This window comes from Pinus tabuliformis, chromosome J (genome assembly GCF_031772625.1).
Source record: "Pinus tabuliformis cultivar Carrire ecotype Pingquan chromosome J, CPIR1, whole genome shotgun sequence".
NCBI classification, from domain to species: domain Eukaryota; kingdom Viridiplantae; phylum Streptophyta; class Pinopsida; order Pinales; family Pinaceae; genus Pinus; species Pinus tabuliformis.
This window is the reverse complement of record NC_142295.1, coordinates 1198700277-1198717903: the sequence shown is the minus strand read 5'-3', so window position 1 is coordinate 1198717903 and position 17627 is coordinate 1198700277.

The window sequence follows — 17627 nt, the reverse complement described above, 5'->3', positions numbered from 1 at the left end:
ATCAACTAGCAGTTTTCCCACCTCATTGAAATGGACATATAGGAAAGGAGGTGGCCCTGTAGGCTGGCAGTCTGCCCTCATGAATGTCTTGGTAATTTTTGCAATTTCAGAGCTGGAGAGTTTGGAGCCTGCATCCAGCAAATAGTTCATGGAAAAAGGAAAAAATAGCTGAGTCTGTTTGAAGTTGAGCATCTGGTTGATGGAGTCAGGAGTAATGTGAAAAAGTATGCTCCGAGATGGATACTTAACAACTCTCTGAGTTGGCTCATAGTTCTCAGCACATAAGAGGATGATCTCAGGAAAAATATTTACAGAGGGAAGGAAGTAAAAAGGCAAATTGGACTCCCATATACCATACATGTCACAGTTGTTTACAAAGTTGTTTCTTAGTTGGCAGAAGGTCTGTAAGTGATTTCTGTTCCCAACTAAATCTTGAATGAGGAAATCCTTATCAGCAAGAGGCATGGCTTCAAGCTCTCTGTTTGGTGGATTCATAGGAGTGACACTAAGAGCTGTTGGAGTGGCCATTATAAAACTTTTTTGTATTTGTGCTTGGAATAAAGATTAAGGCAGCAACTGGTTGAAAAAACTTGCTTGTGAGGATTAGCAGAGGAACTGGAGACTGAGTTTAGATGAGGCAATGGTCTCCACTTGTTTGTAGATGTGACAGAGAGGAAAATAGTGCAAAATTTGAACAGGTCTTCCTTTCAGTTTTATGGAGCTGGTAGTTTGGGTGGGCAGACTGCAGAGGACATGAAAATGCTCTTTGACCCAGGTAGGTGGAAGTTCGCAGAGGAATTAGGTAAAAGGGGTAATGCACGGGCAGTATGAAGCTTCTGTCGGCAATACGATCTTAAAACTTGTTTTTTAATGGTGAAATTGCAAGTGGGCGAGGGTTCACAGGATTTTCTTTGAACAAGGGGGGAAACAGTGAATCCTAGGCAGCACTTAAGTGCGGCAGAGTTGTTAATTTGGGAATTTGTAGGTAATTGAGCGAGTAAAATGGAGAAAATGGGAAGAACAGGAGTGAACAGATGGAATTCGGCAAATACCTGGTTTTTAGTCGCCGAGGGTGGTCGAGCTGGTGCAATGGGGGACGATGGAGCCGAATCCGAAGGTGGCAGTAGCTTAATTGGTCGAATTTTAAATTCTGGAGGTAAAACGGCGTAAACAGTGAACACGGAGCTTCCCAAACTAACCAATGAAAATGACCCAAAATGGTCACTTTGCACGTTTTTTTATAAAAAATTTGACATATTTGCGCTTTTGGCGCTTTTCCGTGATGACGTCAGCATGACATCATCGGCGGGTCCCAGGTACGGCAGGGTGACGTGGACGCTGACTCGGATGAAGACGTGGCAGTGACACGGTGGCGGGACGGGGAGACGAGCGGGTGAGCTGGCAGTGACACGGGGGAGCGAGGGGCCGACGCAGGTTGATGACGTCACGAAGACGTGGCGCTGACATCATTCGGCGGAGGGTGGTTTCCAGTTTTCCCCGCACCACCTTTGAGCACAGGCGGTATTGGGGGAGGGGCCTCCGAACACGCCGGGCGGCCGACACGTGGCGGGGGTACGGCAGGGAAACCGCCCATCCCCCGGACGTTAACCTCTGGCGGATCGGGGGCTCAAAACGACCGCCCATCGTTGGATCTGGAGTGTCGGCGATCGGACGGCTGGCAGGTTAATTGGGGTGGTGTGCGACTTTTGAGCGGCGCCTGCGCTTTATTAATATTTTATTGCAAGCAGAGGGGGGGTCCAAAACTTTGGAATTGTGGGTTTTTATGGGATATGCGCTGGTGGTGCGGTTTAATGTTTATTTAAACGTTTAAACATTAAAGCTTTAAAAAATGAATGCGGAAGGTGTATTTACAAAGTCCAATGAGCGAAGAGGTAGGGAACGATTATTAATTTAACCAGGGGTTAAACTAACTCCGGGGTTAGGACACGGAAGGGTTCATATTAGTCCCAAATGGACTAATATCTCCCAAAACCATGTTACATAGCTATAATGCTATAGGGTGGGATATTTAATATGTTTTTTGGAATTTTATATAGTTTTTGTGGTAATAGGGATGGGAAAGTGACTAGGGAGCTATATAATAGAGTTAGAGGTTAATATGAGTTTGCGAAGTGAAAGAGTAGGGCAGAGGCCAAGTTTATGGACTAAAACTTAGACATAAGAAGTGAATGGAATGTGGAAGAGTGATTTTTACACAAGAAATGTGGCTTCTTTTCATTGAAGGAAGTCAAAACTTGACTTGATATTCTACAAAAATGAACTGAAAGCAGGACTTGCTGGGGAGATCCCAAGGTCCTCAAGGGGGTGTTAGTAAGAAACTTTGAGGGGGAGGGTGAAAGGGAGTTAGACATGCTTCCATAGTTCTGCCATTAAACATCTGCCTTGAGATTTCTATTCCTTGATGAGATGGAGCTTGTTTGACAATACAAATGTGATCCAGATCCTGCTTCCGCAACCTCAAACTACCTACCCAGCCTAATACACCTAACATTTTTTCTTCTTTTTGAATGGGTGCACTTAGCCTTGCAAACCCTGATTATCCTTTTCTCTTTTGACTGCCCTCCTATCTAAATCTACCCTTATCTCTTCCAAGGGCACAGATTAAACAGTTGGGCTCCTTAATTTCTCTACCTAGCTAGTGATCTACCAAGCTTGAACTGTTTGGACAGCTATTCATTCTCTAGTCTACAACAAGCAATTTAAACATGGCATGGTCCAGATTGGACTGTTGGATCACCCATCAATTGTGATAAAGAACAACATTTGCACAATTCAGACTTGCAAATCATCTAGCAGTGGCATTTTGGCTAGCCACTTTCCTGGTCTTTCTTTGGGGTTCATTTTTATCATTTTTTCTGACCAATTTACTCTTTTTGCCCTTTGATAATTCTTTTAGGGCATACCCTCTTTACATTTTTTAACTTTCTTTTCTTTTCACAAAATATGGAACCTTTGCAGCATCAAAGATGAACATATTTGGCACTTCCACTGTCAATCATGAAAAATGAAACCTATTGGTATAGGAACCTAACAGGATAATTAAGAGATCCATGCTAAGAAGATGTTATTGTGAATTCACTACAACCCTCCTTTAAATCTTTTTAGTGCATTGAGGAAGAAATTGGTGAACCTGTTATTTTAGGTAGTTCTTCAAACAACACATTTCCTTTTAGCTACATATTTTATTAAGGGGGATGGTTATGTCCTACATAATTCATGAAAATTAATTGTACACCAAGTGCTAAATTAAAATTAAATTCACGCTTTTATCAAGTGCTCAATTTTATATTGCAGACATTTTTGAATGTATCTCTACATTTTAACATTAAAATGGTTAAATCTTAGTAGCATACAAGTAGTTGTGATGAGTAAAGTAAAAAAATTAACTAAGATTTTATTTACAAGGTGTCCTAGCATAAGAGTACATGGAAAATCTAAAGTGAGTACAAAATCATCTAGAATTTTTTCTTAAGTCTAATGTCAACCAATTTGCTCGCATTTTATTATAGGAGATTCGAGAATGTCATGTTTTACTAGCCCAATTTGAAAACTAGTTTTATCTATTTTAACCATAAATTGAAAATCGACTTTAAAATTAAAATTTGATATGAATGTGTATGTATTATGTGTTTCGAGTTTCACTTGAAAATTACTCTTATGTTTCTTGTGTTTGAACCAACATTTATGTTCTTTGTGAATCATTAACTTTAGACACATTATAACAACATTGCGTATCAAAATTAGCAATGTTCGCTAGGGTTGGCCAACATGTATTATTGAACCAATTCTTTTTTTTAGTGTTAGCATATTGTTGAAGATGCTTGCTTTTGATATTTCATTTCCTTTTTTTATTGATGATACAAGTGATGTCATATGTATTGATGTTTTGTCACCTAAGCATGACCAAGAATGTGATACATCATTCCAAATTGCAACTATTATAATTGACAATCTAATTTACATTTTTTAGGTTTAAGTTTATACTCACTAGAGAATTTTATGGTGTCATTTGTATGCCAATAGTTGGAATTAATGCTCACGAGGTGATTTTGTGCCCTATACTTTTAAGGCCTAATATATATGCATCATTTATTATAGAGTTATGTATTTTAACTTTGTTTATGTGACAACAAAAATATAATGGATAAAAGTGAGATCTCTTCATTAGAAAGGGTTACATTATGGGGTATAAAAGGATGACTAGAGAGGAACTCATGCATCGAATGTGATTTATCAATATGTTTGTACATTTAGAGTTATTAATGGATATAATTGGGTGCCCTCCTATTACAGAACATCATATGATGAACTTGAAAAGCCATTTCATAATCAATAAGCCAGTAATAAAGAATCCATGATAAAAGTCCCAAAAAAATATTAATAGAAGTTGTGATTAGGATCAACAAATATAGTACATTTGTGGTGAAATATCCTCAAAACTAAAAGAGGGATATGGAACAATGTCCAAAACCCTAATAAACAAAAACCTAGATGCTTGTAGTGTTGTTTGCAGGAGGAACAAATTATATTTTTTTTCCAGACATGTAAAATGAGTATATTACAATTTAATGAATATGTTTTCCTATTATTAATTAGAAGTTTTATACTTTATCAAAAAAATTCCAAAATGGGGTGGTACGAGGGGGAGGGATTATCATAAATCTTGATGGAATAGAAGAAATAAAGTATTCATGGGGGCTAGGCCAAAAAACAAATGATCTCGCAAAAATGTATGGGCTTCTTCTTGGTCTCCAATTGGCTAAAGACCGAGATGGCTCTAAGTTAGTGATCATGGGGGATTCCCTTATCACTATTCAACACCTTCAAAAGGGTTCTCTCCCGAAGAAAAACCATATATCCCTTCTTCTTAGAAGAATCAATCGTACCGTAGAATCATTCTCTCATAAGGCTTATTACCACATTTTAAGAAGCCAAAACAAAGGGGCAGATACACATAATAATCAAGCCTACCTTCTTGAAGCAGGTCAATATGAGATCAATGACATGTCAAGTTAAAAATTTATTGCATGAAGAATTCCAATCAAGATAATTGCCCCTGTTTCATTGTTTTTTCTAGTTGGATATAAGCACCATGAGATTATTTTTTGAACATTTCCAAAGACCTCCTCTCTATGACCCTCATATCCTTCTATATGTGCATATATTCGCATCACATTTGGCATCGGGATCTCGTCATTAAGGCTGAGGTGGCGATTTGTGGGTGTGCATGTGCAAGACATGCGGCCACTTACCCTTTGCATGTGGCATATTATGAAGTCGGACAGTTGTTAAGTCCCTCCTCCTCCTTTGTACCATTTTCTTTGATCGATATAGGGTGGGGAGAATTAATGAATTTCATGGTTGATTTGATCTCTATGGCATTGGAATTCATTGGTCTAAAGGTGGCATTCATGGTTGGTGTTAATATGATAAGGAAACAAGTACTGGTTCGAAGGTGTACCATTGAGAGTCAAGACAACCTTGTTGCTAGTAGGTGGGCTTTCCACACCTATGTAAACTCCATCGATGCTAAGAATTCTTTCAATCCTGTGATCCTCCTACTCGATGATGGGAATGTCATCTGGCACATCTCATTCAAAATATAAATGCAGGTAATCCTCCGGTATTTTCTTTGTTCAACTTCCTTCTTCCATGTAGTAAGACGTTGGGAATGTTTCCCCTTTGGTGAGTCAAAGGATTTTATAAAAGCTCAAGTAGTCAAGTTGGAAGTTTTGCTAATTAATGTTGAAGTTCTTAGCTTCAAATTTGGGGATTCTCTACCACTCTATGCACTTATTGCAACCTTTTCTATGGAAAGGGATGGTATTTTGTTGTCGACATCATCGTTAGTGTAACTTCATCCATCCCAGGTCTTGGAAATTTTTCATAGGTATAATTTATCCTATATATATCCTAACTTCTTTGGTCCTCGTATTTTTGTTCTGCTTTATTTTCTTATTTGGGAAACTCCCTCTCTTTCTTCCAGTTTGTCACTTTCCCAATGCCGAGAAACTATGGGTCGTCTCCTTATGCCAATAGCTCCTCTAGCTCAAATCTCTCCCCCTATCTATAGGCTCTTTTGGCTCCCTATCTGTGATATCTAGTCACTGTTTATATCTGAATTCTTATTCCAAGACTCAATTTCTATCCCTTGTGGAGAAAAAAGACTATACTTCTTCTGCCTGGGGTCACACAAACCACTACAATTTATGTCCTCATCCCCTTGTCGGTTGTTAAGATGAGAATGGTGAACTTCATCAACAAGTTTTCTAGTAGTCAAATGCCATCCTCTTTCTAACAAAATAATTGCAAAAACTCCAGGAAAAAGTAAATTAGCTTGAAGATGAGCTCAACGTTATTCATCATCAACTTGCAAAATTACAATATCAAAGGAACTCTGAGGAACATCACAACACATCCAACAATGATCTTGGTTTCCCTTCATATAACATGTCAATCGACCTTCCTTAATGACTTATGATCACATTTTGTAAGTGTGTATTATTGTGTGGTCAGTTTTGTCATGCCTACAACTATAACACTATTAGCAATATATATGTATGGGGTAGCATGCTAGATGAAGTTTTTGAATTTCCTCTTTTGTTCTATGTTGAATGTCTTGTATCTTGGAACCAAATGTAAGATTTTCCCAAGTATTTGGCCACAACCAGATGCAGATTTAATGCCATATTACACATTTTTGTCAAAATAAAAAAATCCAAAACTTCATAATATGTTTTATAATTTAGTATAAAATTTGCCAAAAGTTTACATGGTTTTATAATTCAACGAAAGATTCAACTAGACTTTACAAAATTATATAATTTAATGAAATATTCACCAAGAAATTACATATAGATATTATATTATTGATAAAGTAGCCTTCAAATTTTCTAATGTATCACGGGGATTCTTTTGAATTAAGGAATTCCTGAGAGGGGGGGTGAATCAATAATTATGAGATTCTTTTTATTTTTTTGTTATGCTTATAGTTCCATCTTATCTTCTTTTACTTGTGAGAGCATTCATTAAAAAAACAGTGAACAACAATTTCAAACATAAATGTTCATACAACAATCACATGAACAACACAAACATTTGACGCAATGTTTTTCACGTGGAAACCTAGAGGGAAATAACCACCAAATTTGTTGTTTGTTTATGATGTAAATTAAGCACCCACTTAATTACATCTGTTTGTTTGTGAGAAACCACTCACTAGAGGCACAGACCCCCTTTAGTTAGCAAGCACCAACTTTCCTAGAGGCACCAACCTCTTCTTAGTGTAGGCATCAACCTGTTCTAACCATCGTTCTACTATTTCACACAATTGTCAAACAGAAAATAGAGGCATACAAATTACAAGTAAATACCAAAGAGTTTGGTTGTAGGTTCAACTTTTGCACTCTGTCTTCTGTGCTCACGTGCAACAGTTCTTTACTTGATGCTCACAACAACTTCTCCTCAATACTATGATTTCTCTGTGAAAGGTTCTCTATTGATTGTTCTTTAGCACTACCCTCACTATCCTCCACACTGCACTTCCACTACACTTACTCCTATATATTTCAGTATGCTCCTTTTTTCTTCGACCTCACTATCTCAACGCACAATGCTCCACCTCCTCAATTGCGGGCGATGGTTTTGTTTCACTGACGCACTCTGCACAAGGCATACTCTGTTGTTTGTACTCCAACTGCCCAACTATACTTTGGCATGGCTTCCCTTGTCATTGTTTCATCTCCTGGTAGTTTCTTGTCACAATGCCAAATCAAAGATGGACTTTGCAATTCTTTATCATTAGATTGCATAGATCTCCATGCTGAGAAATTAATTCTCGGGTGACCTGCACAGTCCTCCCTAGAGCCCCATTCTCATTTATCGCTCCACAAAACTTGACAGTTCAGAGAGGTGACCACTCTAATTCTCATTTATCACAACCATGCATGCATGAGAAGCAGCCAATTGCTTCCTTCATTCACCCAAATTTTCCTCTACTAGAAATGTCGTCCTCGATTCCTTGTTACAGAGTCTTCTACAGGTTTAGCCCCTTTCAACGATCAACTCCCCTTAGCCTACATTCAATTCCACAGTTGTCGACCCAAATGTACTTTAACTCATTATATTGCTTCATCAAAAGAATGTCATATTGTAACTTTTATTAATAGATCTTACGAAATTGAAAGCTTTTGATATGCCTTTAGCCCCTTGGCGCTTAGCTCCTTATAATTTTGTAACAACCCTAGTTAAAAATCCATGTAAATATAAAAATATGAGACCAATTTCATGGGACATGTATTCCAAGTTGAATGGTGGGCTAAACATCCTATTGGGTGTTCACTTCGATTTATTATGGCTAAGAAAATTGGCAAAGGAAAAAGAAAAGTCTTTGGAAAGGCAAAATGGTATTTTTGGCACATTTATTTATGAAAACAATGGAAATTAGGAAAAAAGGGAGGTGAAAGGTCACATGTTGCATGTGAGGAGGAAAATGAAAAAAGTAGAGGCCTCATTGATAAAAAGGCTTCTGAGGATCAGTTGGAAAGCTTTGGCTCAAATTTTTCATTGGATCAAGAAAGACAAAGCAGGAAAGAGGAAGGAAGGAGCAAGCAAGGAAGAGAAGGATCAAGCAGCTACAACAAGATTCTTTGTTGGTATCAATTTGCATGGGTGATTTACTTGCTAGATTTGGCATGCATGGTATTGCATGTGGTTCTTTATTGTTATGGCATGGGTTTTTCTAGAAGTGAAATTGTTTTCAACCTAGCCTTGCCATTTCCAGATAGCCATGGTGTGATGGGGTTCTCATGTTTTGGTTGAGCTAGATTGTCGGATGGATTCGAAGTTGAGTGAGGTGGACCTTCAAATCATAGAACACATTTCCTAGTGGTCCCTGAATCGGATTGTGGATCAAGGTATAGCCATTGGCCTAGTAACCCTTGAGCCAGTATGTGGGTTGCAGTAAATCCAGGATTGTGTGCCTCGTCCTTGCTGATGAATAGTGGGATATACGATAAAGCCAAGAGTTGGATTGCTCTCCATTGGGCCTAGTAATCCCAGGATGGGACATGCGGTAAATACTGGAGAGTGTGTCTCGGTTTAGAGCCTAAGAGACTAGGAGACAGGAAAATTAGTCAGGTGTAGGTGGAGAAATCCAGTGGCATCCATGCTTGTTTGACCTAGTGATTTGGTGGAGATCATGGTAAAGCCTATTATTACATGTTTATGGTGTTGTCCTAGTGATTCAGGATGGATTACGTAAATCCTAGTTACTATTGATGAGAATGAGGTGGTTTAGCCTCAGGATTCCATGGTTGGTTCTTTCAGTTTGAGTCCAAAAATCATGCTTAGAATATGGCATGGGGGTGAATGGCTGAGGAGATATTTGGCTCAACCATTCTATGGTTGGGTGGAACGTGGTAGTCCCATATCAGGTTGGATATTGCATTCATTAATAAGAGGTTATTTCTTTGATATTTTATGTATAAATGTATTGGCCTATATCTGGATTCTATGGTTGATGTATCCTTGATATTTTTGTTGTTATCATGTTCGTTATAAGCATGTATTATGACAGTGATGATGTATGGATTTCCTCATGTTTTGATTGGTAAAAAAATAAAAAATGTATCTATGACCTAATAGATGATAATGCAACTAATGATGTAAGGGAACAATGCTTCTTAGTGATTCTCAGATAAGTATGAGACCCCTATTCTTAAATTTGTTGTTTACACCTGTAGATTGCATTGATGCCAAGTGTTTGATAGAATGTCAATCCCAATTAGGGATGGTCAGGCCTAGTCCTGGAGTTAATTTTTGGTTTATTAGTCTTGTCATCATGTGTTTAACGGATTCTAGAAGTTACAACATTTTTTAGCAGTGGTCGGAATTCTAGGCTTAAAAAGTGCCTTAATTCCTGCAGACTTTGACACAAGTCTACTAGAAATAGTCCCTGGATGTTGGCATGCATGTTTGTGGGAGAATTTGTCAATCTTTGGACGCTAGCATGCCCATAGCATGGGAGCATCCAGATGTTTGATAGGTTAAAAAATCAGTGGGACCTAGGGGCATTATACTTGAGTGGTTGGGATGGCTCTTGGGAGTGTTGTTGCTGATGTGAAGGGTATGTTTGATATGTTTCTGTTGTTTCCACTTCCTTAAGGTCACCTTGGAGGTTGAATCATACCACATTAGCCTCTCATCACATGTTTACCCCATTTGGCCAGTTAATTGGGTAGATGTGGCAGGAGGGTGTTATAGAGTGGTATCAGAGCTGGTTGTGCTCTCTTTGGGTCATATCTGATACCACAGAGTAGTATCAGAGCATGGTTCACCCCTTTGATTGGATGGGTTGTGTGTTGGTCATGCTTTCATGACGATTCCATATGTGTTCCTTGTGCTTGTAGTCCATGTGCTTGTTGCATTTGCATGGTCTTGATCATGGTTGTAGTGATGTCACCTTGTGAAGGTTGATGGTGTTGTTGTGGAATGCGTTGTCATGAGTGTATGCTTGTATATGCATTGTTTATGCATGTTAGTGCATGCATGTTGTTATTCATGCATTGTAATGGTGAAGGATGTTGTGCATAAGGTAATTTTATGTAATTAGGTCATCATGATGATATTGTTAGTGTTCACTGAGATAGAGCAGGATATACAGAAAATAAAAGCAAAGTTGAAGCACTGGACTTCGAGGCAAGAGCATGTCGTTATACATGTTTTTATGTTGGACACACAGGTATGTAGGTTAAGTATTGTTATATGTGTTATGGTTATGTGTATGCCTTTCATTCTATTGATGTTATGGTTACATACATGCTAGTTGATTAGTGTAGTCACATGCACGTGTGTCAGATAGTCATGAATGATAGTAACCTGTGGTGGTATTCATTTCTATTGTTGTTTTAGGTTAGATAACTTGATGATTATGTTATATGTTGTTGATGGGTATGTTATAGGTTAACTTGTTGTTGTTATATGATAGTTAGCTTGATGATTAGGTTATATGTTGTTGATGAACACGCTATATAACTTGTTGTTATATGCTAATAAGTCGATGATTAGGGTTATAGCATTAATATATTGATGTTATATGTATCATACTAATTGGATTAGTCTATGCAAATGGTTAAGGTTATGACATTTAGGTATGAGTTAATATGTTGTGAGAATATGTCTACTAATCTAGATTGATCATACATACGTGATTGTTATGCATGAAAGACAAATGTTGATGAGCTTATGATGTGAACATGTTAGTTAGTTATTGTTATGGATATCATGATCTTATTTGTGGTTGAGCTGATATGTTATAAAGTTATATCGTGCTAACTAGATTGATTGTGCAGACAAGATAGACTCCCCTAAGATACATTAAGGTATGAGTTTTCTTATGTCGTATATTTGGTGCTTGACTATTTATTATGTCATCTAGTTGATTAATTTAACATGGTATGCTTGCAAGTTGGTCTGATGTTTTATGAATTGCATAATATGAGTATGTGTTCAAATGATCTTGTTTCAAGATGATTGTACTAACACATATGTGTTGAGATAGTTGATATGTACTTGAGTGTAATAGGTGATAGTTGTAGCATTATGTCTAGATGACTATGAGTTGAATATGGATTATGACATGATTGTTAGTCTTGTTAAAGGTTGATTTCAAATTTGGATATTTTGCTTTGATCCTTCGTACATGTGGTCGACATGTGTGAACAGTTGTAGGAAACATTCTTGGTATTAGCGTGACAAGGTACTAATTGATATGTTTACATAACTAACAGTTGGGTGCTGTGACAATATATAGTAAGACTCGAATGCAACAAGGTAAAAAGGTAAAAGAAAGGAATTGGACAAGAATTCATTTGGCTATGTTTGGAAACCCTAATTCCAAACGAATGAGTGCTTTGCATATAGGAAGTCTTCTTAACCTTAATATTGTCTAACATTATGTGGATATGTGCTAGATTCATGAACATGTATTTGACAAGTATATTAGCTAGTCTCTAGATACAGGTGGATCTGTCAAGGGAATAGAGTCCCTTGAGAGATGAAATGGATGTGTCTGGTTATAAGGCAACGTGCTTGGCACAAGAAGGTAATATAACTAGTATATTGTTATATGTATTTATGCACTCACAGTTATGTGTTTATGGCAATATGATGCAAGAGATTGCATGGCAAGGAAATTTCCATGAGATTCTGAAGAAGGCTCAGATTGAGTTTTACTTTTGAAGCATTGGGAACCATGAGGATTTACCCATGGTGTTTGTTGTCAGTCTTGTGCTTTTAGCCTTTTGTGATTTGTTGCACTTGGCTTGCGGATTTGTTTATGTCTAGTGTATGACCATACCACTTTATTTGTGGTGTTGTATTGTTGTTGGTTTTCCTTGGTTTTCTTCTTGTTTGCTTCTCGTTCTTTCCTTTATTGTTTTGAGAGTCTTGGGAATTAGTTCGGAAAATAGGAAAGTTAGTGGAGCTCGGGTAGAGCTAAATGGAATCTAGTAGGAAATACAAGACTCAGATGAAGCTCGGTGCATGAGTAAGGGTAGTTGAAGGTAAGAGTATGAAAATTAGTTGGATTGGTTGGGTTCATTGGTATAAATGGATGGTGGCAGGATAGTCACTAGAAAAGTAATAAGGAAGGGTGAAGTAAATGGATCTGAGGCATCAGATGCCTTGACTATGTTGGAATGATTGTTCTCAATGTTGTGCATGAAGAAAGGGAGTTCTCTTAACCCTAACCTTCTGATATCTAGTAATTATGTTGTGATCATGATTATGCTGATGTCTATATGTGTATACATGTATGTATGTATGTATGTCATCTCTGACAGGGTCATTAGGAATCATTATTGTGGAGAAATGATTGCTTGCGCAAGAGAATTATATGAAGAGGTTCCTGATGTATGAGGAATCAAGTGGGAAGAATAGTCATTACAAATATATGAGGTTGGTATCATGTGGATATGAATTGATATTGTATGCTTGTATTATGCTTATGTTGATGCTATGGACAAGTAATGTTGAGGGTTATATTAGCGGAATGAAAGTAGTGTGTTTTGCGGCATGCTAGGATAAGCATGGATTGTGGAAAGACACTTGAAACAAGGTTTCCTGGTAGAGACAATGTGGTATTACTATTGTGCATATGTTGTATATGTTGTACATGTTGCATTTGTGATGTTGTGCACATGCGGTGTTGTGTATATATAGTGTGTATACATGTTTATGAAATGTTATGTATAGGGTGGTACATATATTGTTGGTCAAATATTGCATATGTAGTGTTGGGTATAGACGGTGTTATGTACATGTTGGATATGCGGTGCTTTGTACATATTGTACTATGCGCATGATGGATATGCGGTAATGTGTGCATATGGTGTTGTGCATGTGTTGGATATGTAGTGTTGTGTACCTAGGGTGCTATGTACATGTTGTATATGCAGTGCTATGTACATATGGTGTTGTGTGCATGTTGTACATATGGTGCTACGTACATATGTTGTTGTGTGCATGATTGTACATGTGGTGTTGTGAGCCTATGGTGTCATATACATGTTGTACATATAGTGTTGTGTGTAGGTGGTGTTGTGTACATTTCATGCATATGGTGTTATGTACATGTGGTGTCGTGTACATGTCATGCATGTGGTGATGTGTACGTCTGGTGTTGTGTACATGTTGTACAGGTGGTATGATGTACATGTGGCACTGTGCACACATTGTGCTGGTGGTGTCATGTACATGTAATGTTGTGCACATATAGTGCAGGTGGTTCCTTGTACAGATGGTACTGGTGTACATGTGGTATTGTGCACATGTCATACATGTTGTGTTGCAGGGATGCGGTACTATGTATGTGCATTGTGTAGTCATGGGATCTTGACATGTGTATTTGTTGTATTGTACTTTGTGTACATATATGTGTGGTGGTGTACATTAGATGTAGGTGTATGTGATGTGTTGTGTTTTACACTAGGTGTAGGTGTATGTGTTATATGTTAGGTGTAGGTGCATGTATTGCATGGCGTTGTATGTCGTGTGTGGTTGTATGTGTGTGATGCACACTGTGTATGTGCACATGGTTTGGGAGAAGGCACTAGGCGTTTGTCTAGTGTGGCAACCGATCCGGTATGTGTACGGAATAAGGACAAAGGTAGAAGCTAAGGATTGATTAAAGGATAAGTATTAGTATTTTATTTTAGCTTTATTATGCACATGATTTATGGTTCTGGTATATGATGATTGCATATGATCTATGATTATGGTTTATGATGGTTACATGTGATTTATGATTTTGATCTATGATGGTTGTGTTTTGAGCTAACCTAATGTGATATGTTTATACATGATGATTTGATCAAAGACACTAGTTTGACTTGTTGTGACAGGAAGTAAACAAGATTGCAAGTGTACCATATTGACGAGATACCAATGAGGTATGATGTGAATTTATTTCAATTTATTTTAAGTCTAATGGAAGTTATGTGCTTGGCACAGGAAGCACAAAAATGCCCGATTGCTTGGTCGAAACTAAAAACAAACATTAAAATCCACAACAAAAGGAATTGGAACATGCAAAGTATGATGGTAAAGCACTCCAGGAGCAAGGCCATTATGGGATATTGGTACCCAATAGTGTCCATTGATTTCCATGAGCATGCTATGACTGGTATGATAGTTTTGAGGCAGGTATATTCTTTGATTGTTTGACCTTTTGATGCGAGGAAGCCTTGCCAATGGATGGATCACTCGAGATATAGGATTTCGAGAAAATTGGAAGGTTAGTGATTGCATGGAAGGGGGTGACCTGATTGCCCGAGGGATTCTGTAGCAGAGAAGGGAAGGTCGGTGATGGATTTGTTTTGGTCATTAGCATTGCTAGATGGAATTAAATGCACATTAAGAGTGTGCCCTAGAGAAATGAGCAGGTAATTTTTCACTAAGAGGACAAGTGGCACAGGATTGTAGCGTTGGAAATTGGATGCAACTTTGACTTCGACAGTGGATTCTGGACTTCCTAGGAAGGAGGTGAATCCTGGTATTATTTTTAGGGTGGAGGTGTGAGCCTCTAGATTCCCTTGTTGCTGATGCATGCATTGTATCCTTTTATTTGTTGGTTGAACAAATGTGCATATGTGTATATATGTGTATTATTGTAAATATTGTATTGAGCTAGATTTATAAAGCTCCATAGACAATATGATTATTTGTTGGGAAAATAAAATGTGTATATGTGGTTATTATTGTAAATAATTTAATGAGTTGTGTTATAAAGCTCCATTAAACGGTATGATTTTCATGTTTTAGTAGATGGTCATTGTAAATATTGCAACGAGTTGAGTTATAAAGATCCATGGGTAGTATGTAATGTTTTCAACAGTCTTTTTGGTTATAGGTATCATTGAATAATGAGGATGGTGTTCCCCTAAGGGGGAGGATTATGTAACATCCCTGGTTAAAAATCCATGTAAATATAAAAATATAAGACCACAATCATATGACACGTATTCCAAGATGAATGGTGGGAAAAACATCTAGTGGGTGTTCATTTCGGTTTATTATGGCTAAGGAAATTGGAAAAGGCAAAGGCTTTGGAAAGGCAAAATGGCATTTTTCGCACATTTATTTATGAAAACAATGGAAATTAGGAGAAAAGGGAGGTGAAAGGTCACAGGTTGCATATGAGTAGGAAAATGAAGGAAAATAATGGCCCCATTGATAAAATGGCTTCTAAGGATCAGTTGGCAAGCTTTGGCTACAGTTTTGCATTGGATCAAGAAAGGCAAAGAAGACAAGAGGAAGGAAGAGCATGATTAAGTAGCTACAATAGGATTATTTGTAGGTATCGATTTTTATGTGTGATTTCCTTGCTATATTTGGAATGCATGGTATTCCATGTGGTCATTTGTTGTTATGGCATGGGTTTTTCCAAATGTAACAGCGTTTTCAGCCTAGCCTTGCCATTTCTGGATAGCCATGGTGTGATGGGGCTCTCATGTTTTGGCTGAGTTGGATTGTTGGATGGTTTCGAAGCAGAGTGAGGTGGATCTTCGAATGATAGAGCAGATGGCATAGTGGCCCCTAAACCATATTGTGGATCACGGTAAAGCCACTGGCCTAATAACCCCTGAGCCATATTGTGGGTTGTGTTAAAGCCAAGATTATGTGCCTTGGTGGGCCTAGGAATCCTTGTTGATGAATGGTGGGATATATGGTAAAGCAAAGAGGTGGATTACTCTCCATTGGGTCAAGTGATCCCAGGATGGGATATGCAATAAAGCCTGGAAATTTGGTCTTAGTTTAGGGCTTAATGATCTGTTGTGGATTGCAGTAAAGCCCGAGAGACTAGGAGACATGAAAATTCCTCACAATGTAGGTGGCGAAATCCAGTGGCATCCATTCTTGTTTTGCCTAGTGATCTGGTAGAGATCATGGTTAAGTTTGTTATTACATGTTTATGGTGTTGGCCTAGTGATTCAGATGGATTATGGTAAATCCTGGTTTCTATTTATGAGGGTGAGGTGGTTTAGCCTCAAGATGCCCTTGTTGGTTCGTTTGGTTTGAGTTCCACATTCATGCTTGGAATATGGCCCAAGGGTGAATGGATGAAGAGAGATTTGGCTCAACCATTCTATTTTCAGGTGGAACGTGGTAGTCCCATACTGGGTTGGATCTTTCATTCAATAATAAGAGGTTATTTCCTTGATATTTTATGTATAAATGTATTAGCTTATATGTGGATTCTATCACTGATGTATCCTTGATATTTATGCTGTTATTATGCTGGTTATAATCATGTATTATGACAGTGATGATGTATGGCTTTCCTCATGTTTTGATTGGTAAAGGAATGAACAATGCATCTATGACCTAATAGATGATAATGTAGCCAATGATGTAAGGGAACAATGCTTCTTAGCAATTCTTAGATAAGTATGAGACCCCTGTGCTTAAATATATTGTTTACACCTATAGATTGCATTGATGCCAAAGTGTTTGACAGAATTTTAAACCTAGTTAGGGATGGCCAAGCCTGGTCCTGGAGTTATTTTATGGTTTATTAGTCTTGTCATCATGTGTTTAGTGGATTCTGGAAGTTACAACAAGTTCTGGGCAGTGGCCGGAATTCCGGGCTTGAAAAGTGCCTTAATTCCTGCGGACTCTAGCATTGGTCTGTTGGAAATAGTCCCTGGACGCTAGAATGTAGGCTTGAGGGAGCATCCAAAGCTCTCTGGATGCTGGCATGCCCATAAAATGGTAGCTTCCACAAGTTTAATAGCTTAAAAATTCAGTGGGACTTAGGGGCATGATACCTGAGTCGTTGGGATGGCTCCTGGGAGTGTTGTTGCTGATGTGGAAGGTATGTTTGATGTGTTTATGTTGATTTCAATTCCTTAAGGTCACCTAGGAATTTGAATCATATCATAGTAGCCTCTCATCACATGTTTACCTCGGTTGGCTAGTTACTTGGGTAGATGTGGAAGGAAGGTGTTATAGAGTGATAACAAAGCAGGTTGCTCTCTCTTTGGGTCATATCTGATACCACAGAGTAGTATCAGAGCATGGTTCACCGCTTGGAATAGAAGGTTTTG